Consider the following 23,855-nt stretch of genomic DNA (forward strand, 5'->3'; position numbering starts at 1 on the left):
GCACTCTTCCACGCGGCTGCCCAGGCCTCTCCTAGCTTGGGTGCAGGGACTGCAGGGGCTGGTGGTGACAGGGACTCGAAGACACTGGAAGTGGGAGGGTACCCCGAGGCTCGGCCTTCTGGAAGCTCTAGGGGCTGGGGAGAAGTCGGGGCACCTCTTGGTGCCTCTTCCTATTTTCCTGCCCTGTCACTGGGTTTTGGGTGACATTTTGCCTGTGCAGGGGTCTCCCTGTCACAGAGCTGGCTGTGATGCTGTAAGGCAAGTGGACTGTTAGGACGGGCTGGACGAGGGAGGCGACCGAGCTGCAGCTTTTGCTTTTGTGGCAGTGTTAACCCCATCAAGCCAGCTCCCTTGGTACACTTGTCCACCTGGGTCACTGTCTGGGGGGGCGTGAGTCCGGCTTCTGTTTGACTAGTTCTGCCGGCCAGTGGGCCAAAGCAGGATTTGCCCAGGGCCTGCCAGGCCAGGGATGGGTGGACAGTAGAAGAGCGAAGCCCCCCACCCCCACCCCCAGTACCCCCTCAGGGGAAGGTTAAGCAGGCCCGCCATGATGGTGCCCGGCGTTGTGGCCACCGTGTGCTCTGCTCCTGAGTTTGGGAGCTCTTGTTTTATGAGGTTTTTATTTTCCAGTTTTGTGCCTCCTGGTCCCCAGTTTGTTTTTCACAGCTGCTTGTGAGCAAGGCAAAGATAACAGCATCTAAAAATAGCCTTGTGCAGCTGGAGATGCAGCTTAGCTGGACCCCACCATCACAAGGATGGGGTCTCCCTTTCCGGATATGTGAGAATGAGCCCTGCTGGGCCCCCAGGAAGCCTGAGGCCAGGTCCACACAGCCTTCAGAGGCAGTGTGCCTCCAGTCTCCGGACAGGGTGGGGATGCTAGGGCGCTGGTCTGGGTTAGAGAGCAGCTGCCTGTCCACCCCGTGAGGGCCAGAGCTACTGGGCTGCAAGGTTGGGGGATGGGATCCCAGACAGGGACCCCTCCGCAGCCCCCAGCCGTTGGATTCTGCAGCTTTACATTCTCTGGGAGTTCTGCTTAGCCATCCATGTGGGGCTTCCTCCTCTGTGCTTCAGGGGCTAGCAGGCCACACCCCACCAGAGGCATCTGGCCTGGAATATAGAGGGACCAAAGGGTCCAGGTGGTGCCTAAATCATGCCAGCTCCCTGGGTGCAGGTGGTAGCCGGGGTGCCACTCTTCCAGATGGAAATCTCTGGACAGTTGAGTGAGGAACCTCTTCCTGGTAACTGCAGGGAACCTGGTCTGTCTGAGAGGGGCAGCCCCAGCTGATGGGGAAGGTACCACATGGAAGGGAGGAGACAGGAAGGGACTGAGGACTTCAGTGATGCTAGTGGATGGCAGGACGCCACGGTCTCCTCCTGGATTCCTGGATCCCTTGAACCTGCCAGGACTCTCCTGTTATTTATTTCCATAAATCTTCATTTTCCTGATGTTTGCCTTTTCTTTGGTGGCAAAGATAGCAAAGTCCAGCGTGAAGAAAAAAAAGAGACCGCATCTGTTCTTGATCTGATTGAATCATAGGATTTTTTTTTATTTTGGCAAAAACACATTGGTAACTGCTGAAAAACTGTAAATGCCTAACCTTTTAACACTGAAAGAAATCAACTAGAGTGTATGGGAATTTAGGAGGGAAGGTGCACATTCCCACCATCAGTTCCCTATTCAAGATAGAACCTACTGGATGAGTCTCTCTTCCTTTTCAAAGTGCATTTTGATTTTTAAATTATACATTTGTTTTCCTTGGACTTCCCTGGTGGCTCAGATGGAAAAGAATCTGCCTGCATTGTGGGAAACCTGGGTTTAATCCCCGGGTAGGGAAGATCACCTGGAGGAGGTCATGGCAACCCACTCCAGAATTCTTGCCTGGAGAATGCCGTGGACAGAGGAGATCAGGACCATATTAAGATAGCGTTTGGACTTCCCTGGTGGCTCAGACAGTAAAGCATCTGTCTACAATGCGGGAGACCTGGGTTCGATCCCTGGGTCAGGAAGATCCCCTGGAGAAGGAAATGGCAATCCACTCCAGTACTATTGCCTGGAAAATCCCATGGACAGAGGAGCTTGGTAGGCTATAGTCCATGGGGTCGCAAAGAGTCGGACATGACTGAGTGACTTCACTTTCCTTTTCCTTTTCTTTGATTGGGAGAAGGAAGAGATTAGGAAACCAAATACCTCTGATAAATCCTCTAATCATTCCTGAGTAGTTTTCTAGTAGAGGCTTCTATGGGGTTGCACAGAGTCGAATATGACTGAAGCAACTTAGCAGCAGCAGCAGAGGCCTCAGAATATTTGCTGGTTCATCTTAGAAATGTCCCTCACTTTGATGTTCCCTACAGAAGATGCAAGATTACTGATGATTCCATTTAGCCCAAAGGTCCAGTGCAACAGTAGCTAACTCTTTGGCCCCCTTAGAAGAGCAGATGGGGAGACCATGAGCTGGGATGCAGAAGTCTTTCCTAAAGACTCACTGACTTGGCTCTGCCTGGAGCAAATAAGATGTCAGTGATCTGTTATACCAAAACAGAAAGGTGCTGCTTACTCTTGAAGTTCAGAACCTGGATCAGCAGTTAACTGGAGACACACTGAGTGCATTGGTTAAGGAATACCATAGCAAATAAGTCCCAGATCTCAGGATTTTAACACAATGCAGTTTTTTTCTTTATCATATAAAGTGTAATCAACTTTTAGTTTGTGATGACAAGGAACCTGGTCTCATGCCCTCTTGCAGCTCTGCTATCCCCTAGGGCCTCGGAGTCCCTCCTGAGTTTCTTTGCATCTAACCAACAGAAGGGGAAAAAGCATTGGGGATTGGAAGTAGCACATCTCATCCCCATCTACATTCCACTGGCTAGAAGTCAATCACGTGACCACAGCAAACTACAAGGGAGGCTGGGAAATGTAGTCTGTGCCTGGAAGATGCCCCCTTTTGCTCTCCTTTAGGATTGGATTTGGCTTTGGCGCTGGGCAGCTCGTGTAGCCAAATACATCTCTCTCTCTTTAAAGTGGTGGTGATTCCACCTTCCCTTTCCTGTTTCACAGGACTTGGAAAGGTGTTGAGACATAACAGACTTTTGGAGGGACCATCTGGTCATTGTCATTATTCCCCATGTTGTAGATCACTCGCCCAATGTGATACAGCTAGTTTATGACAGAGCTGCAGTTAGAACCTAGGTCTCCTTCTCTTAGCTCTGTGTTCCTTCTGCCATGTGCTGATCACTCTGCCCTCTTAGGAAAACAGTTACATAGGGTAGAGTTTCAGAAAGCTGATATACAGTCCCCTAGATAGCCTTCATCTTGTATAATCACTAGAAACAGCCATTCATATTACCTAAAATCGATGTGAAATTTTTCCCCCCAGTTGTTACTGTAGAACCAGTTGGAGTTAGTCTCAGAAGAGCCAGGCACTGGTCTATGCCCTGTACATAGATGAACTCACTTAATCCTCATAAGAACCCTGTGAGGGAGGGATTATTATCATACCAACTTTATAGATAAGGATGCTGTGGCACAGAGAAGTAACTTGCGCAGGGTTTTACAGGTAACACATGACAGATCTGGGATTCGATCCCAGGTGACGTGGCTCCAGAATCCAACCCTGGACCATCTGGCTACACTCCGTCTCTGCTCTGGTGGGCTCCAGGTTCTGGCCTTCTGTGATGTGTACAGTCAACGCAGACCCTGATACTCAGGATGTAATATTCTGAGTTTCTTCTCTTAGTGAGTGACCTTGGAGGTCCACGAGAGGGAGTCATTTGTAAATGGACTGAGGCATGAATTTGAGCCCCCAGCATATGAAAATGATACACAGGATTAAGCTATGTAGCTAGTGAGACAGCCCCAGTTCCTCATCTCCGGCTCTGACAGTCCAGTGAAGCTTTTTTCTCCTCCTTTTAAAATTTTTGGTCTACTCATCCCTGGATAGGCAGTATCTACTGTGAAGTTATAAAAAAAAATGTTTCTTCCTTGTGAGAAGTGGCCATCAAATGAGGAAGGGCTCTTCAGTCCAATCTGAAAAGGCAGTTGACTCGAGAGGGGAGGGGCAAGGCCAGCACAGCCTTTTGACTCTTGAGGTAATTGCAAGTTGCGATTATGTTGTCTATCTACTGTTCTTTAAGAATCCACTCCAAAACTCACTGGCCTAAGAAACAACTGCCAATCTGTTGGTTCAAGATTCTGCAGGGTCGGGTAAGCTTCCGGGGCAGTTCTTCCACTAGGCTTACTGGTGGTGTGTGCCCTGGGGGCTCAGCTCTGCTTCTGTCTCTGTGTAGTTTCAGGACCAGTCCAAGTGCTCTTGCCAGCAGGGTATGGACTTCTTACCTAGTGACTTGGGGTCCCCAAAAACACAAAGGCAGGAGCTTCCAGGCCTTCTCAAGGCTGAGCCTGTGACTTGTTTTGCCAACAGGCCGTGAATCCTGGAGGGGCGGAGACAGACTACCACAGTGGTGAACTCTGAAGGCTCTGTATTTACAAACTTGAGCATACCCAGAGGTCTCAGGAGAAGCTGACTGTACATTAAGATGTAGGTTAAAGAAATCTATACCTTGTACTCCAGTGGACAAAGATGGCTATATGTGCTTGGGTCTTTCTCCATCCCAAAGTCAGGACCCGTTTATGACCGTGAAAGCACTAAGGCTGTGGATGTAAGTGCCCAAAAGGAAAGGGGACTGAAGTATGTGACTGCTGTTCTCTTGCCCTTCCCAGACAGCGTCTCACAGGTATCGATTACTTTTTACAAAGTATCAGTACCCCGCCTCAAATAAGAAGCATACCAGTTGGATCAGGGCACAAAAGTCCCTCTGACATCCACCTCCTCTTTCCCAGCCAGACACACATTCTGAGATGACTGAGCACACACAACGGGAGCACCTGGCTGCCTCAGGAAGGACAGCTGCTCTCCCACAGAAATGGGCTCGTGAGTTCAGTGTGTCAGGCTTCCATTTCGGATCATCCTCCCCAGGCCCTTGCATCACTCCAGCCGGTGGAGGTGCAGCGAAGTAGCCACACAGCCCCTTCCTCCTCAGGCCCAAGCGCTCATTCCCCAGCGCTGGGCACGGCTGACTGATGGCTCACAGCCCAGCCCCTCTTTGGGAACTGTCCTTGAAGAGAGCTGCCTCGCCCAAGGTCACACCCCTTCCCTTCCCAGGTCAGCGCACACAGCGACTGGCCATACTGCCTCCATTGAGGACAGTTGTGTGCAGCCACCCCAACTCCAGAGCTTGCCCATGGGGCTGGCTGATCTTTCGTTGTGACGGGGATCAGCAGAGGACCCCTCCTGCAAGCTGAAAGAGAAGCTTCTCTCTGCCCTATGCTGCTCAGTTCCCTCCCTCACCCCAAGAGCTTTTCCTACTAAGCTTCCCACATTCTAGTGCCTATGTGACGCCAGTGCCTGCTCTCTGGAAACCTGACCCAAGATAGGTGGCTTGGAGACCGGGTTACCCCTGCTGAGGACTGGGCCACTGTGCGCACATACAGAAGCAGGCCACACAGCATGGGCCATCCCCAGACTCTTCCCGTTGGGCAGAGATGACAAGTGCTGAAGCAGAAATGTGAGAAAAAGCAAACAGAAAGTGACGGAGTCCTAAGTCAGTCTGATGCCTCAGTGATTTTTTTTCCCCTCCTTGCTCCACCCCTCACAACTTCCCCCAAAGTTATTTTTTTTAGGGGATGGGTGATTCATGACATTGATTATATGGTTAACAATTGTGCCTGAGCACTCTCCCACCTGATTATTTCTTCCTTTGGGCATGGCACTGGCAATCAAAATTTATCTTTCAAATTAAGGCTATAATTATATTTTGATAAAGATCTAGCAATTCAATGAGAATGAAATTTTGAGGGTTGCCAGGATACGGATGACTCTGGGTTATAGAGAAGGGTTTGCATGCAGAATACTAATAGGTGGTTCAGCACTCTTATCTAGACCTTTCCAATAGCGTCTGATAATGCAGGCCCATCAAGCACTGTGTCTCTGCTATTATTCTAGCAGGATAAAAGCGATGAAAGATATAAGCAGGGTTTTATGAATGAAAAGGTGATTCATCAGATGTCTTTTGGTCTATCGCACTAGAGTTAAGAAATAGAGGAGTAATTATGTGGTGTTACCTCAAAATATAGAAGACAAAAGCTTTCTCTTATTTCCTTGCCTCCTCTTTTATTGTAAATAAAAGCAAGCTGTCTTAGATTTTGGGTTATTGTTACGTGTTGGGAGATAGGGACCTGCATTTGCAGTGGTGTTGACTCACAGGAAAATGGAAACAGTGGAATTATGTATGTGTTGTATTCTAATTTTCCTGTAATTCCCTTTTACACTGTGATTGTTACTCGCTCATTGGTTCAACAAATGTGGAGTCCCAAGTATTGTGCAGGACCTGCTGAGGGACCTAAGAAAGTTTAAAACGCATAACTGCATATGAATATAATAAATAACAGGACATTACAGTAGTACCCAACACGGCTCTTGGGGGTGGTAGCAGGGGTAATTTTAAAATTGAGATATAATTTAACAGACAATTAAGTTGTATACACATCTTAAGTGCTGAGTTCAGTGACTCTGACACATACATTTGTGCAACCAAAGTAGCAAATAGTAATTACTATCACTCCCCAAATTTTAGTATCCCTTTCCAGTCAATCTTCCACCCTCTTTGTCAACCATTATTCTGATTTCTGTCCCATAGATTAGATTTGCCTCTTCAAGAGTACATATAAATTGAACCATATAGTACGATGCTTTAAAAATGCCTGGCCTCTTTCATTCAGCATAATATTTCTGAAATTTACTCATGTTGTTTTATATACCAGTAGTTCATTCCTTTTTACTGCTGAGCAGTAATCCATTGTAAGAATATACCACAATTTGTTTATCTATTTAGTTGAGCTGTTTCCAGTTTGGGGCTATTATGAATAAAGCTGCAAAGAATATTTTTGTACAAGGCTTTTTGTGGATTTACATTTCATTTCTTTTGAGTAAATATCTGGGAGTGAAAATGCTTAGTCATAGGTTAAGTGTATGTCTCGTTTTATAAGAAACTGGCAGAGATTCTTCCAAAACAGTTGTACTATTTTACATTCCCACCAGCAATGTATCAGTTCTAGTTGCTTTGTATCCTCAGTAACACTTGGTATGACAGTAGCCATTACAGTGGATATGAAATGGTATCTCATTGTGGCTTTAATTTTAATTTCTCTGACAAATAATGTTGAATATCTTTTCATGAGCTTACTAGACATTTGTATATCTTCTCTTGTGCACTGTCATGAAGCCTTTTCCTCTGTTTTACTTGGGTTGTCTTTTTATTATTGATTTGTAATATCTCTTTATATACTCTGAATGAAAGCTCTTTATCAGATATATGGATTACAAATATTTATTCCCAGTCTGTGCCTTGCCAGTTTGTTTCTAAATAGTAGTCTGTTGCCATACAGACGTTAAAAAATATTTTTTTACAAACTCCAGTTCATCAGTATTCTCTCGTATGGCTTAGTCCCTTTGAGCCCTGTCAGAGAAATCCATTTCCCTTAAGTTCATGAAGATTTTTGTTATGCATTTTGTTCAAGAGATTTTATAGTTTGAGCTTTTATGTTTAATTCTGTGATCTTTCTGTAATTACTTCTCGTGTATTGACTGGAGTAGGGGTCAAAATTACTTTTTTTTCCCCATATGTATATTCAGTTCCAGAACCATTTGTAAGACAAAAAAACTTTGTTTTCACCCCCATTGATTTAATGCCTTTTTCCAAAAAATCAACGGTATGTGTGTGGGTCTATTTCTGGGCTCTGTTCTGCTCCATTGATCTATATGTCTACTATCTTGCCAAAACCACACTGTCTTGACCTCTGTAGATTTATAGTAAGTCTTGAAATCAGGTAGCATAAATTCTCCAAATTTGTTCTTTTCTTTCAAGATTATTTTAGCTATTCTAGAACCTATGCATTTTCACATACATCGCAGAACCAGCCTGTCAATTTCTTTTAAAAAATACTGAGATGTTGATTGGCCATGTATTTGGACTGATAGATAAATTTGGGGAGATAGACATCTTTAACAATGTTGTGGCTTCCAATCCCCGAATATAGTATAGCTTTTGGTCCCATGAGCTGTCTATAATTTCTCTTAGCTTTGTAGTTTTTAGTGTAGAAGACATGCAGTCTTTTGTTAGACTTAAATATTTGATAATATTGTAAATGTTATACCTTTTTATTTAATCCTCCATGTTCCAGTATTCTTACCTGAAAAATTCCATGGACAGAGGAGCCTGGCAGGCTACAGTCCATGGGGTTGCAAAGAGTCAGACACGAATGAGTGACTAACACACTTTCTTTATTTAATTCTCCATTTTTTTTTACTAGTGTGTGTGTATGTGTGTATATACATACATATGATAAGTTGCTTCAGTCGTGTCCAACTCTTTGTGATCCCATGGACTGTAGCCCACCAGGCTCCTCTGTCCATGGGATTTTTCAGACAAGAATACTGGAATGGGTTGCCATGCCCTTCTTCAGGGGATCTGCCCGACCCAGGGATCGGACCTGAGTCTCTTAATCTCCTGCATTAGCAGGTGAGTTTTTTACCACTAGCACCCTGGGAAGTCTACACACACACACACACACACACACACACACACGAGAGATAGAGAGAGAGAAATACAATTGATCGTTTAAAAATAATTATTTCTATATTTGGCTGCAATGTGTTTTAGTAGAAGCATGCAGGATCTTCAGTCTTCGTTGCAGCATGCAGTATCTTTGGTTGTGGCATATAAACTCTTGGTTGCAGCATGTGGGATCTCGTTCCCTGACCAGGAGTCAAACCAAGGCCCCCTGCATTGGGAGCTCAGAGTCTTAGCCACTGGGCCACCAGGGAAGTCCCCTCAACACATGATTTTTATATATTGACCTTATATCCAGTGACTTGTAATTTTACTCTTTAGTTCTAGCAGTTTTTGTCAGTTTCATAGGGCTTTTAACCTACACAGTCATGTTGCTGATAATGACAGTATTTGCTACTTCCTTTCTTATCCTTGTGTCTTATTATACTGATGACAGAGGATGTTTTGATTTCCTCCCAATCTTAGGGAAAGTAGCCAATGTTTAACCATTAAATATGATGTTAGCTATAGATTTTTTTGAGGTGTCTTTCAGCAAGTTTGTTATCAAGGTTCTACAACCTTCATACAGTATGTTGGGGAAAGTTCTCCTCTATTTTCTGAAAGAACTTGTGTAAATTGGATTGTTTCCTCCTAAATTGTTTTATGGAATTCACTGGTGAAGCCATCTGGACCCAGAATTCCCTTCATGGGAAAAGTTTTGATTAAGAAATCAATTTCTTTAGGACATATAGGACTATTTATATTTTTCTTTCTCCTATGTCCTGTGCTAGTTTTTTTCCAAGAGGAATTGTCCATTTCATCTAAGTTGTTGAGTATATTAATACTTTGGAATGGAGTAGACAAAGATCAAAGATACCACTTGAGATGGGATTTTGAAGAGAGGAAGGGACTTAGGCAGACAAGGAGGAGAGTCCTGGGGAAGCAGTGGTGTGAGAAAGACATGGAAGTGGGGTCACCAGTGGTGTGGGTTGTTGGCCATGGATTATGCCAATCTGGTTGAAGAAATAGTTGTGGGTAAAGAAGTGGAAAATAAGGTTAGAAAGATAGCTCAGATATGGATCAATGCGAAATTGAGGACTCTGAATCTCATGTGGGCAATGAGAGACCCCTGGATGATTTTCATACAGGGGCATGATCTGTAGAAATGGTACTTTGGGAAGATTGGTTTGGAATGATGGGCCACTAGGAAGGAGAGACTGGTGGTAAATGCAGTTTTTTTTTTTTTTTTTTAAGAATGAGTGCAATATGCAGGAGTGGGCACTGTCTTAAAAACAGGAGTCTGATAAAGAATGAAAGTAAAAAGAGGATAGTTGCATTTTTTTAAAGGTAAAGACCTCTCAATATTTATTTCTCTGCACATAACAGAATGTTATGCAGCCAGGACACACTTAGCACCCTGTATTATTATTGTCTCTGCTCCCACGTCTATCTCCTCACCTGGATATACACCTGTTCTCTGGAGGAAGAACCCAAGGTGTCTTCATGCTAAAGTACTAGCCAGATAGTGGGCACTTAAGTACTATCAAGTGAATGAATGACCTCTGAATGGACAAATGAATGAATGGATTGGATGGATGGATGAATAGGTGTAATAGTCAGGATAGGCTATACTATGCTATGCTAACAGATAAACCAACAAAGCTCAGTGCTTTAATACAATAAAAGTTCTATTTCTCCCTCACGCAAAGTCTGATATAAGCCTAGAATGTGTAGTTCTCAAGCAGTGGAGGAAGAGAAGCAAGGCTCCTGGGAGGTTTTATAAGGAGCAAGCCTTGAAGAGGTGTACATTAATTCTGCCTGCATCCCACTGGCTAGGAGCCGACACTCTGTCATTTGGCCTCAGTTTGACGACATGGGAAGCTGAAAATGTAGCTGTATATGTGAACATTTGGTGAGCACTAAGGACAAGTCGGGTAACAGGGAGCCCTAAAACCTATTTGTTATTGCTTTCAGCCTGAGAGACACCGAAAGCCTAGAGACGCTAGGGACTCCTGAGGAACAGCTACACAGAGAGCAGGCTAGTTCTGCCAACAGAGCTCAGTCTCCCTGGCCTACCTTTTAGTTCTTAATAGGTATCACCTCAGGGCTCGCTTACTGCTAACTAATTTTTAGATGCCAACTCCTCCAGAAGGAACTGTGAGCAGAATGAAGCACTAATAGACTCCACTGCCGGTTACCCAGTAGCTGCAGCCAGAAGCACAAATGGAGAGTCGTGATGTGGGTCAGGGCAGGAAGTTTTGATGATGAACCTCCCAGGAGGCAGCAAAGCAGTCCTGCTCCAGGAGGCATCTGTGCTGAGCTCATGCCAGCTGCCTAAAAAGAACTCCAAATCCTCTGTGATCTGGAGTCTCCTATTTGAAATCAAAGCAACCACATCGGCAGGGCCCCAAATGCATGGCGAGGGCGCTGTGGCCCTGGGAATCGCTGCTGCAGTGTATCCTGTGTAGCCAGGGGCACCTACCTGGAGGGGGAAATACAAAGAAGGTATCCTCCCTAGACTGTAGTTACTGTTTGGTTTTCAGAGCTGGTGTCAGGGTCAGAGATGATGAAGGTGAAACAAATGGCCCAAAGTACAGCACACAGTGGTTTCTTAAGAGAAGGTGTCCTTGACGATGATGGTTGATAGAGCAGGAGAAGAGGGTCCGTCTCCCACCTTTTAAGAATACCTGGGGTGGGGCACCACTGTGGGGAGCGAGCTGTTCCCTCCCCCACCCCAGGCCACCTCCCTAAGCAGAGCTGCAGACAGTCCCCACAGCTCCACACCAATCGGTGGTAGATGTGTTTAAATAGAGTGAAATACAAAGCGCTATGTCTATTTCATTTAAATGGCAGAACTCTCAGAAAATGAGCCATCAGAGCAATGAGAAGTGAAGCAATTGGAGGAAATCGCGACAGAAAGAATTCCAGGCGCTATGGTAACTATGAGAGGAGGAAAGGGAGAAAGTTGTTTTCTCATGCCCTTTGCCTCGTGCTTCCTGTCCTTCCTTCCCCAGTTGTGCTGCCCCTCAGGCATTCCAGCAGGAGCCCACCTCGGGCCCTTCACTTCCGCTGTTCTCTCTGCTTGGGATTGCCTTACAGCACATTTCCCTCACTGGACTAGGCGTCAGCTCCAAGGTCACCTTGGCAGAGACGCCCTAAGTAGCCATCTTAGTTTGGATTCTCCCCGAAGTCGACGCTGAGCCAAGGGCTGGAGTGTAGGTGGTTCAGGGAGCAGCACACACGGGGAACGCCTGCAGGGTGTGGGGAAGAGAGGCGGAGGGGCACAGGCCGAGAGGGCGCATGTGCTGGCCAGCAGTCACCATGGGCACCAAGGAACTCCGGCCTGCTGAGCACCTTGGGGAGAGGGCCAGAGCACTCTCAGGAGTTGCCCTCACCGCGAAGGACGGGGGCGTCTGTCATTGCTGGGGTCACTCCTACTGGCCTGAATCGTCTCACACTCTTGCTTACCCTGCTTGTGGGCCAAGCACTCTCCCAGGGCCGGGGAGACAATCACCAAAGGCAGAGGACATTCCTACATCTAGGTAAATGCTGAGCTCGTCAACTCCTCTCCTCTTGAGCCCTTTGGCTCCTCCCCTCTTGAGCCCTTTGGCCCCACCCCTTTTGAGCCCTTTGCTCTGCTTTTTGACTTCCTCACAGAACTTGTACCACCTGATCCCAGATCTGGGTGTTGATTGGTCCGCTCCAAGCCGCCAGACTCCCTCTGCCTGAGGCAGGGACAGCATCAGTGGCTGTGCAGGGACTATCTGCTGAATGACTCGTCAGAGGAAGATGGCTCGTTGTTGTGGTCGACAGCACCATAATCCTCAGTGCAAGTGGGAGGAGCAGGCCTGAAATAAGTTGTAGGAACAGAAGTGACATTTACCCAAAGGTGGGCCATGTGGGTGCTGGCTGAATGGTCTGCTGAGCAGGCACTGAGGTGGTTTATATGCATGTGTGTCAGTGGAGACAGAGTGAAGAGAGGAGAAGGACTAGTCATTTGTTTCTTGGTCAGATTTTTCTTGGTACTTAATAATTCCATTCTTGTCATGAGTGAAATTATCATAATAGCTATTACTCTAGTCCCATACACCGAACGGGAAAAAAACCAACACCAGGACTTTCCTTAGAGGCTGAAAAATGTAATGTATCCAAAAAGAGCAGGCTAGTCTTGATCTTGACCCAGGCCCTCGCTCAGCACAAAAGGGAAGGGAGTGACAGAGACGCATGGTCAAGGGAAGCAGGAGGCAAAGCAGGGGAGGGGGAGGGGCTAGCGGTCTGTGAGTCCTCCTTCACAAGTATAGTTACCTAGGTAGGATTTTCTTAATTGCTGAGATGAGACTTTTATTGTTGTTGTTGTTCAGTTGCTAAGTCGTGTCCAATTCTTTGTGACCTCATGGACCCCATGGACTGCACAGAGCCTTTTGGGGTCTATCCAATAAAATCTGACCACCTGAAAGGCCCAAATCCACACTTGTTACTGAGAAGGCCCTGACAGTCCTACAGTTCAGGCCTGGATTGGTCTGCTTCCAGCCACTGGCTTGAACTCAGCCCAGGAGGAGGGAACTTCTGGCATCTGTTACCCGTGGAAAGGCAGTTTGCCTGGACAGCCCCCAGCAGAAAACCCTACCACATAGGACACTGGTATTTCTGCAACGGGCTTTAGCCAGTAGCCAATATCTAAAAAGGACCAGGTTGAGCACACTGACACAGTGGTAAGAAAAATGGGAATCTGGACACCTCTGTGTGTTATTTGTCCCAGGTGGCTTTTGTTCTGGAAAGAACATTAATTTGGGTGGATAAAAGTTACATAAATGTTGTGTTCACCAAAGCTATTGGTTTGACAGCCTTTAAAAGAAAGTTTAAAAGAGAGAACACTGGCTGAAGTTCATTCTTAACTAAGATCACCACATTGTGTTTAAGTACTGCCTTTGCTCCACTATTATTACCTCTTCATGTAAACCTCCTGCCCTAATATCTAATTCCCTGCAGAAATGACAGGAGGGGCCCCCCATGACAGCCCAGTGAGAGAGGTCTGTCCCCTGCCTACACAGGACTGCATCTATACCTTTCAGTTCATGCGCAGCTTTGGGGAAAGAGCCAGTTTAAAAGGTGGCTTATGGGTTGTGTAAGTGTAATGAAGTAATAAATGCTTCTCATTTATTCCTGAAAAAGAAAAGAAAGATTAGCCACCTGTTTTTTTTAGTGGGTGAAATTCTGTCACAAATGCCTCATTCTGAGGTTGATCTCTGGTTAGATCAAGCAAGCTGACCTCTGTGAAACTTGGACCACGGCTTGGGCTCAAAACAGATCTTGGAGCTGGTGTCTCATGCCATTCGGTTTGCAGGTTTAGTGGCCTGGGTGTTTCAACCTCAGTTCCTCTTGCAGCAGGGGTCTGAGGCTGTGAAAGATAAACCACAGTAAGGGAATTCCTTGACTCTTCATGGTTATGGATTCTTCACCCATTCTTCTGCTCTTGGTCCTCTGCCTTATTAGTCTGGCCTTGGTGTCTGACCAGTGAAGCTCTGCTTTGTGACATTGGAAGAAAGTTTCTATCTGGAGCGGGAGGGGAGTGTGGAGGCGAGAGCCTGTGCAGGGCTGGGCCACTAGCTCTGAGGGCACGGAGGAGGTAGCGTCTTGCTCTCCAAGGTCAGCACTCCGCCGTATGAGCACTGCCCGCCTGTTGACCTTGGAGAGAATGGAGCCCAGTGTTGGGCTAAGTGGGTGAGTGCAGCTTTCACAGGGTAGATGACTTAGGGAGGCGTGTGTCAGGATAAAGAGTGGCTCTGCCTGTAGACGCCTAGAGATAATTTGGAGGTAGAGTCTGAGAAGAGCGAGCAAAGTGGGGAGGGGCAGGGGGAAGCCAGCACTTAGCCAAGCAGCGGGAGAGCACAGTCCTGCCTCACGTGCCCTCCACACAACCCTCATTTCTGTGGACGCCCCAGAGCGCCTCGTAATTCAACCTGACTTCTATGCATTTGGTTTTCAAGGAAAAGCTTTTGTTAATGCTGACTGTAAATTGAGGGGGTGGCTTTAAAGATGTTTTCTGAAGAACAAAAACTGCTGGAGATTATCTCCCTCGCATGCCAGCGAGTCTCGCCACAGTAAATAACCCTGCTCCGTATTCGTTTCCTCAACCAGCAGGTACTGAGCTCCTACTCTGCGCCTGCCTGTGCCTGGTGCTGAGACAGACACCTGAGAATGCATACAGTCTGACAGGGAAATAAGCAGCTCCCCCTGTATGAGCAGGAACTGTCATACCGACCCTGGCCCCGCCAATTCAGGAATGCTCCTAATTCGGGGAAAAATTGAGATAAGGATGGTGTTTGTGGTAGTTAAGAAAACATACCTTCTAAGCACAGTAATAGAGAAAGCATTCAGCATTTCCCTAAAAGTACAAATGACTTAAAGGGCCATAACATGATGTAGCAGTGAAAGCAGGATCCACCCTGGTGCGCAGATAAGGCATCAAAGTACTCACCCTAGAAGGGCAGGCCTCTGGCTGCACTGTGGCCATCTGAGTTGAGGGGGTGGGACCTACGGAAAGCAGAAGTGAACTCAAAATACAAAGGTAAAGAGGGGTAGCAGAAAACCATGTCCTAGGCTGAGAACGGGTCAAATCAGTAGCTATGGCAGAGATGCAGTGACTTCAGTGTATTCGTGTAAATGTGAGCTGCCATAACAAATAACCCCCAATATCCCAGGGCTTTAATAAAATTCAGGTTTATTCTTCACTTGCGTAATGTCAAAAATGGGTTTTTCTTCATAGGTGGGTGGCTTCCGTCCTAGCCGGAGTTCAAGGTTCTCTGTTTATCTTGGGAGTCTACCATCTTCCATGTATGGCTTCTCAAGAACATGAATGATAACATGTGGCAGATTTCCATGGGCTGTGCTTCCTGGCAGTGGTTCCACTCGCTTCTGCTCACATGCTACTGCTAGACCGCCACAGATGGCTATACCCAACTGCAAGGGAGGCTGGGAAATGTAGTCCAGCTGTGTGCCAAAAAAAGAAGAAATGACTCTGGTAACCAGCTAGGCCACACTGAGCTAGAGGAAGTGGTCACTCCACTAGGTTGGCTCCCTGTGGCCAGGTGCCTTCTCTCTCACATTTACTTTGATATTTCTGATGGCTAGTTGAGACTCTCAGGCCTTTGTGGCCATCTACTGTCATTACTCCATGCCATGCCTCTGTGTAGTCTTGCTAACTGTTCTGTTTCATCAGAGTGCTTCTTATTACCTGATTACATTCTTCCTTATCAGTCAGTCTTAACTTCCTCACCTACCTCCGACCTGGATGTGAGCTCTATGAGGGCAAGGCCTGTGTCTGTCATGTCCATCGCTGTATTCCCAGTGCCTAGCATGCTGCCTGGCACATGGGAGATTCTTAATCACCCATTGTTCAATGAATGAATGCATGTGAACCTACTGGGCTCTGGAGGTCTTAATGGCTTCATGGAGGAGGTACAACTTGAGCTGGATATAGAGTAGCATTTTTCTGGGAGAAAAGAGATCAGGAGAAGAAAGGAGGCAGAGTAAAGGGGAGAGAAAGGGCCACAAAGATGTGTGAAAGTGAAAGTCGCTGAGTCGTGTCCGACTCTTTGTGACCCTATGGATCATACAGTCTGTGGAATTCTCTAGGCCGGAATACTGGAGTGGGTAGCCTTTCCGTTCTCCAGGGGATCTTCCCAACCCAGGGATAGAACCCAGGTCTCCTGCATTGCAGGCACATTCTTTACCAGTCGAGCCACAAGGGAAGCTCCCAAAGATGTGTTGATTGAACCATTTATGAAGTTAAGCCCCATCCATTCTACCGAAATAGTTGAACTTCTACAACATATAGGTCCGTGTAGATTGAACCATTTATGAGGTTAAGTCCCATCCAGTCAACCAAAATAGTTGAGCTTGTACAACATATAGGTCCATATTCTAGACCTGCTTATCTGGAAGATGCAAAAAGTACAGAAGGAAGCCCCTCTCTAAGCTTAAACAGCTTGTCATGCACTCGGCTGTGGGACACGGAAGCTGCTCCCCGTGATACAGCAGGTTCCTCATCCCAACCACCAGGGCTCTCCATGGAATGGCTTCAGTCTTCCTGTCTGGGATGGCTGCGGCATTCCCACACAGATTCCTGCACCTGTGTGGGGCAGTGGTGTGCGTTAGAAAATGGGGGAGCAAGGCAGAATGTGGTGTGGATCTTTGGACTCAGTGGTGCTCACTCTAAGTTCCTGGCTCTATCATTCATAATCTTTGGGGCCTTGAGCAATTTCTTAACCTCTCTGTGCCTATTCAGCATAGTAGAGATGATTAGATGTGCTTCCTGGGCTTACTGTGGGAACCGAATGAGATGGGCTCTATCAGAGGCTAACCTGTGCCTGCTCCATGCGCATGCTCACTGGTAGCATGGTCTTCCTTCTTGGCGGCCCCTAACCTGCCCCCTTTGCCTCACAAGCCCTGGTCCAGTGGCAGTCAACTGCTGGGACCAGCCCTGACTGACTCTTCCTAGCCTTCCTCTTGGGTTGCCTCACCAGAAATTGCCAACAGTCAGGTCTTTCTTACCTCAAAATAGAAATCCCTCGTGGTTCCCTTCCAGCATTTTCCAACCTCCCAGCAAATCCTGTTCATCACCTCTGCCCCCCACCTCAAAACCACCTCTTCCCCGTGTCGCTTCACAAGCAGAGAGCATTTTTCCCACACGTGGCCGGCCCTCTGTACCTCTCTCAGGGTGCACACTTGAGCCCATTGGGCTCATCATCTCGTCTGTCTCACGTGGCTGCCAGGTTCGAACCTCCTGAGGGCCCTGACGGCACGAAGGGCAAGGCTTGTATGTTTTTCTCAAATAAGCTATAACTTACCAGTGCAGAAACTGTCAATGGATTTTAGTTAGTGATGAACACCTGAATGGGGCAATCAGGAACCTCTCTCATCAACACCTTCAGTCGTGTCATTTGCCTTTTGCAAAGTATGTCTTGCTATATCCATTTCTAGTAGAAAATATCCTAAAGACACAAAGGAAAACAAAAAGATATCTACAACTGAAATCAGTTGTCTTCTTGTAGTCATTTTGAGACTATTCAAATAGGAAATTATGGCAGTGTCATAAAGAATCAAGATTTTCAGCACAAAAGAGATCAATTATATAATCAAGTAAGTTAAATGAAAACCTGTAATCTTAGATTTGAATTGGAAATAGCAGTTTCAACTCGGCTTTTGTCTTCACCTTCTAAGACTTACATATTTTCTAGTCCTGTCTGTTGGAGCAGCTTAGAGGCAATGGGCACCTAGCAACAGTGAATACCCCAGCACGCATGACGTGCTCTCTAAAGCCAGTTCCCTGGGAAGAAGCCCGGACTTCTTGGAGATGATCCTGGGATACCACACCAGGCCAGAAACTCCCACCAAGGAGGAAAGAGACCTTAAGAGGCCCAGAAATCTGCTCAAGGTCCCACAGGAGGCAGCCGCCCCTCTGCCCGGCCTCCTGGCCATGACCTTCTGCTGATGTTCCAACCAGGATCCAGATTTGTCTGACCAGAGCTTTTCACTGCCAGGCTTGGGGGATTTTGACAACAAATCCATTTTAAGCTACTTTGGCATTGGAGAACTTGTCAAAGTAGTCTGGTGCACAATCCAGACATCCCGAATTTGAAATGCAAATGCTTGTGTGCTCCAAGGGTCGCAGTCATAAAACCCCTAGGCCGAGTATTGCCCTTCCCCTTATCACCTCAATGCACAGCAGGCAGCCTTACTTACAGCTCCCACAACCGACAGAGGAGCATGCTTTTCTAGAAATACAAGGAAATACTGTTCTGGCACTTCAGCAGCCTTCAACTGATGGCTGATAGGAAGTGGGAGAGAAATATCGCCACTCCCTCGCCTCTAAGGTGTGTGTCCTGCATTGATTGGCTCCTAAGGGGTTCCACCCTGTGCACCCTTTATTGGCTTCCTTCCCTTCCCTGTATCACTTCCCTGCTCCCTGCTTAGTATCACCTCCTGAAGCTTTGTCTCAGTGCCAGTCATGAGGAATCATTCTTGGAGCCTGTCTGCCCCGGGCTGATGGAGAGAAAGAGCCACTGTCCCCGAAGAGCGGGCCTTCCTCAGTCTGGCTGCAGACTCGGCTAGACTCAGGCTAACTGAGTCAAAAGAGAACACATCTTTTCTGACTCCAGATTCAATATATCATGTGTGTCTTCTACAGAAAGCACAGAACACATAAATCTCTAGGCTTTGCGTGTGGAAAGGTCCTTGGAAAAGAATTCCTTTTGGCTTGCAGGCTCATGTATTTATAGCTTCTTTGTGGGCCCAGTAAAGGGCATTACTTCTCTACCTATGAAGATACTAACTACCAAGTTAAGTAATAAGTCTTAGTGGAGTGCAGTGGAGGGGTATGTGGGACCTTCTGTAAGTCTGGATATTTTTTAAATTTTCCATTGCTGCTGGTGATCTCTAAGTAATTTTTAAGAGTCTCACCTCTATCTAGTAAAAGAGATTTACTAGCATGTATAATCGGGTGTCATGTGCTAATTACCTTACTGTGTCATGATTTAATCGAGCCCAGGGCACCTGTCCAAGCAGACCAGAGAGTCTGGGCACCATACTGGTGATAAGTATGCAGTGTCTCCTGAACAGAAAGGTGATTTTCATATGCTTTTTCTGATCTGTCTCTCCCACTCCAGCTCCACTGTCTTCCCTGGAATGTGAGACGTACTTGCGTTCGTAACATCACATCTGTAGCCTGAGCGGGAGTGAAGGGACTTTAAAACACTATATGCATCTTTGCGGTTAGAGTGCCTTCTTGCGTCTCCATTTTCCTGCTTTCAAAGAACCAACCTCACCCAGTTCTTTGCAAATAATGAAAATAGCTTTGTGACAAGTCGCCCTTCTCTAAATCTTAGAAGCATTCCTTAGTTATCCATCAGGCTCTCCTGAAAGACCCAATTCCTTATTACTGATCTGTATTATCTTTTGTATGCTGTAACTTGTTTGCTACCATGTAAAAGTGACCAGGCAAGGGCAGAGCCAGGCTCCCACTCTGGTTTAAGCTCAGGCATGCAGGTCTTGCAGACTGGCACAGAGGTGTCAGGACTTGGTGATGGAGTGGTCACTTTCAGTCCAGGTTGCTGGAAGCAGGTGCATTGCTGCCATCTGAGAACGTGGCAGCCTTTGTAGTTAAGCCGGCCTTGGGGTTTATCTGTTTACTAGGTTGAACTCTAGAGAAGGTTTGTGTAGAGCAAAACGGTTGAACATCACTCGTTTAATATTGTTTCGTCGAGTACCTACGTTGTTGCCTCAGTATCTCTTTCTGGAAAGCAGTGGTCCTCACTGTGTGGTCTGCAGACTGGGAGCATCAGCGTCCCTGGGAAGCTTGTCCTGTGCTCCATGGGCTGAAGTGTTGCTGGCATCCTAAAATTCAAATGGCCGCTTTCTCAGACAACAGGTGAAACGTGTGTGTCATGAGTTGAGAGTTTTGGTTTTGGAAGGACAACTTAATAGATGCAATAGATAGCAAATAGTCACCAACGGAGAGGAAGGGAGCAGCGGCCAGGCCGAGTGATGGCAGGGGAGGAAGAGGCTGCCTAGGGAAGTGCACAGACTTGGCCTCAGGAGACCTAAGCTTTGTTTCCACCTCTGCCAAAAATCAACTCTGGGATCTTGGATCATACCTTGGAACCTTGATTCCCTCATTAGTACCTGAGAGTGGCAGTCTAAGCAGTAAATTTCCATATGTTGACTGGTACCCAGAGCAAGAAGTACATGTCTCCATCACACCCCAGCATCCAAGCACACACATGTACAAACGAACACATATGTAACAGAACCAACAGCTTCACAAAACAACACTACATGCGATGCATGCTGGCGTTTTGTTTTCCAGTCTCTTGTATGTCTTTGTTTAAAAAATGCTAGTCCTGATCTGCTGAATGGATTTCACAATCCACTCAAGGGTCATGCCCTGCGGTTTGAAAAAACACAGAATCTCGTCATTTCCGAGGTCTCTTCAGCAGTAGAATCCAATGGCGCTGCTCAGTGCCCACAGGAATTTTCCAAAAACAACAGCTGAGCTGTGACAGATGGATGCGTGCTAACACACTCTGGAGGAAGTGCATGGTGTAGAACATGGCAGCAGAATGACCCACAGATAAACAAGAAAATGATAAACCATTTCCAAGGAGAAAGTATAGTGCTACAGCTCTCACAGTGACTCAGAGAATTAGCATCTCGAAGTCACAGAACTGAATGCTGCCCAAGTTAGCTAACATCAGAGACCAGGGACATCCTACCTCTCAGAGAGGCCACAGGCTCCCTGGTTGTAGGCAGCTTTCTTTACAGTTTCCAGAATGTAAGACACCCTACCCCCCACCAACGGTCATCTCTGGTAGCCTCATGTTTGTTTACACGTGACTCACCATGAAGACAGGAAAATAAAAAAGGAAGAAAGCTCCAGACTTTTGTCTTTGAACCCAAGCCTGGCCCCTTCATCTCATCCGTTCCCACCACAGCAAGGGGAACTAGAATGTAGTAAGCAGAGACATGTCAAGGAATGAGCATATCATGATCATTTCCTTGGATTCTGTGAAGGCTCTAGGAGCCCTGCTTACGGAGAAGGGGACAGAGGCCCAGAGATTTCAGTCACCTGCTCTGGACCGCTGCTGGCAGGCAGAAACCCCGTCTCTTAATCCCAGAGCCCAGGGCCTTCCCCCAGTGCATCCTGAAGTTTGGTGATGAGTAGAAAAGAGAGGCACAAAGGGCAGACAGGCCTCCTTCAGCCAACAGGAAGGCCAAACCCTGATTCATAAAGACGGGGAACTTGAGTCCTGGGCACAGTCAGTGACTTTGCCCCAGGGCAGAGAACTGTGAGTAGAACCCAGGCTTCCGCTGGTCTTTCTACAGGATGTCGAGTGTGCAAACAGCAGCACCAATAAGTAAACAGTACTCCTAGTGTGAAGCTCCATTTTATTTTAGAAGTTAGAGAAATTTTTATAGGGGAAAAATCGTTCTGGATCCAGGTAGTGCATAAATAAATACACAGCCAGGTTATTCCTATTCCGTCGATGTTAAAAAAGTCTAGGCTTCTTGACAAGTTCTGACGCTGAGGGCATCCGTGGTGGATGCTGTGTCCACAGCGTGGAATGACTGTGGTTCTCTGGAAAAGGCTGCCTGGCAGGGACAGACCGTGGACATCAGGCTCTGGCATTGGGCTGCTCCCTACTGCACACTGCCAAACAGTGTGCGGGCGAGGCCCTGGGGAGGAAGGGACAGAGCAAGAAGGAGAAAGAAAGGAGGAGTTCCACCTGATGATATGTGCAGAGGCACACAGCTGGCGCCTGGAAGATCTGGGGCTGGAAGCAGCTCTGGCTTCCAAGCTGCTGTCTGTTCCCCAAGCAACACTGAGAGACACTGGCCTAAAGGAAGGTTGACTGGGGGAGGGGGGTGTGAAGCAATAGTCATATTCCAGAAGTACAAACAGCACTGCAGACAGAGACCAGAGAACCAAAGTGCTGAAAGAATTGTCCACAGGGCAGTGTGACGTCTTTTTAGGCTGAACTTACTGTCTATCCCCTGGGAACTCTGAAGGTCATGGGATTGTCTAGACCTTGACAGATAGTGATGTATCAACCACAAGGTTATGGTCACTGGGTTCATCTGAAGTTAGTGTCCACCTGTCTCATGGGAAAGTGAGGTTCATTTCTAAGGACAGGTGGAGGCTTGAGTTTAGTAACTGTTGGGAAATATAAGAATCAGGAGTAAATAGAATCCTGTGCTGAGTCTCTCTGGCCCCCAGTCTGGGGGTAGTACTGGCCACTCTTCGTAGAAAATCACTGGAGCCCGAGTCTCCAAGCCACCAGTGCTCTCTCTGCAGCTAGTCCTTCTCCCAGGATGAAGCATGTGAAAAGGAGGAATTCCCTGGTGGTCCAGTGGCTAAGACTCTGAGCTCCCAATTCAGGGTGCCAAGGTTCGATCCCTGGTAAGGGAATGAGATCCACATATCCTGCTACTAAGAGATCATATGCCGTAAATAAGACCCACTAAGTCATATCCAACTCTTATGACCCCATGGACTATAGCCTGCCAGGCTCCTCTGTCCATGGGATTCTTTAGGCAAGAATACTGCAGTGGGTTGCCATTCCCTTCTCCAGGGGATCTTCCTGAACCCAGAATCAAACCTGTCTCAACTGCATTGCAGGCAGATTCTTTACCGACTGAGCTCTGAGGGAAGCCCTAAATCAGACCCAGCACAGCCAAATCAAGAATTAAAATAAGGGTGCCCATGTACCTGTAAGTTACACCTACATCATCACTGTTGCACTGTCCAACCAAGAATCCACATATCCACTACACACTAATACGGTATGGACCTGGCTTCCTCACTCCCCCGCTCCCTCACCAGGGATCAAACCCATGACCCCTGCACTGGGAACCAAAGTCCTAACCACTACACCACCTAGCAACTCTCAAACGGAAACCTTCTACCCCGCCCCCCACCCAGCTCTGAGAACTTACCCTCAATTTACAGCTCACTTGGTAAAGAATCTGCCTGCAATGCAGGAGACCCAGGTTTGATTCCTTGATTGGGAAGATCCCCGGAGAAGGATATGGCAACCCACTGCAGTATTCTTGCCTGGAGAATCCCATGGACAGTGGAGCCTGGCAGGCTACAGTCCATGGAGTCGCAAGAGTTGGACACAACTTAGCGACTAAATCACTACCACCAGAGAGGTATATATCCTACTAGTCCTGATGCTCGCATGGTGCTAAGGATACCTGCAGGAATTCCAAAGGCGTTGTCATGCCCCTCTCCTCCCCAGCACTATGTGTACGTTCCCTTCCTAACACACATCACCCCTGTAATAGGTTATTTAATAAGTTCTTTAATTCTTGTGCTCTTACTTAGGTAAAACTAAGGAAGCTGAGCAGTGCTTTGAATGATGGGCATATAGTACAGTGGATAACATATGGCTCAGTGGTAAGGTTTGGGAGATAGGAAGTAAGCCAAGGCACTGATCAGGTAGGCATCAGGAGCAGCTGTGCAGAACTATATAATTCTGAGGCCCTGGACCAGAAGACTGGTCCAGTCCTTCCTCTGGCGCTTCTCTGCCTTCCTACGAGGCAGGGCCTCACCCCGCTCTGAGGCCTGGCTCAAAGAGCCAGGGTCTCTCGTCCCTTGCTTTGGGGGTCAAAGGTTGTCCCTGTCTGTACTGGCAACTTGAAACCTTTCTCAAGCTCCTCTGGTCAATGCAGAGGACTGGATTTCCACTGTG

The 23,855-nt window shown here is 47.0% G+C and overlaps 1 protein-coding gene across 3 annotated transcripts in view; it reads left to right on the plus strand.

Annotated features, from left to right (window-relative positions):
- The window catches only part of NHS (NHS actin remodeling regulator), a 344,297-nt gene that overhangs the window by 258,409 nt on the left and 62,033 nt on the right, over positions 1-23,855 (plus strand). The window lies entirely within an intron of this gene.

Source organism: Ovis canadensis, chromosome X (genome assembly GCF_042477335.2).
Source record: "Ovis canadensis isolate MfBH-ARS-UI-01 breed Bighorn chromosome X, ARS-UI_OviCan_v2, whole genome shotgun sequence".
In the NCBI taxonomy this organism is placed as follows: domain Eukaryota; kingdom Metazoa; phylum Chordata; class Mammalia; order Artiodactyla; family Bovidae; genus Ovis; species Ovis canadensis.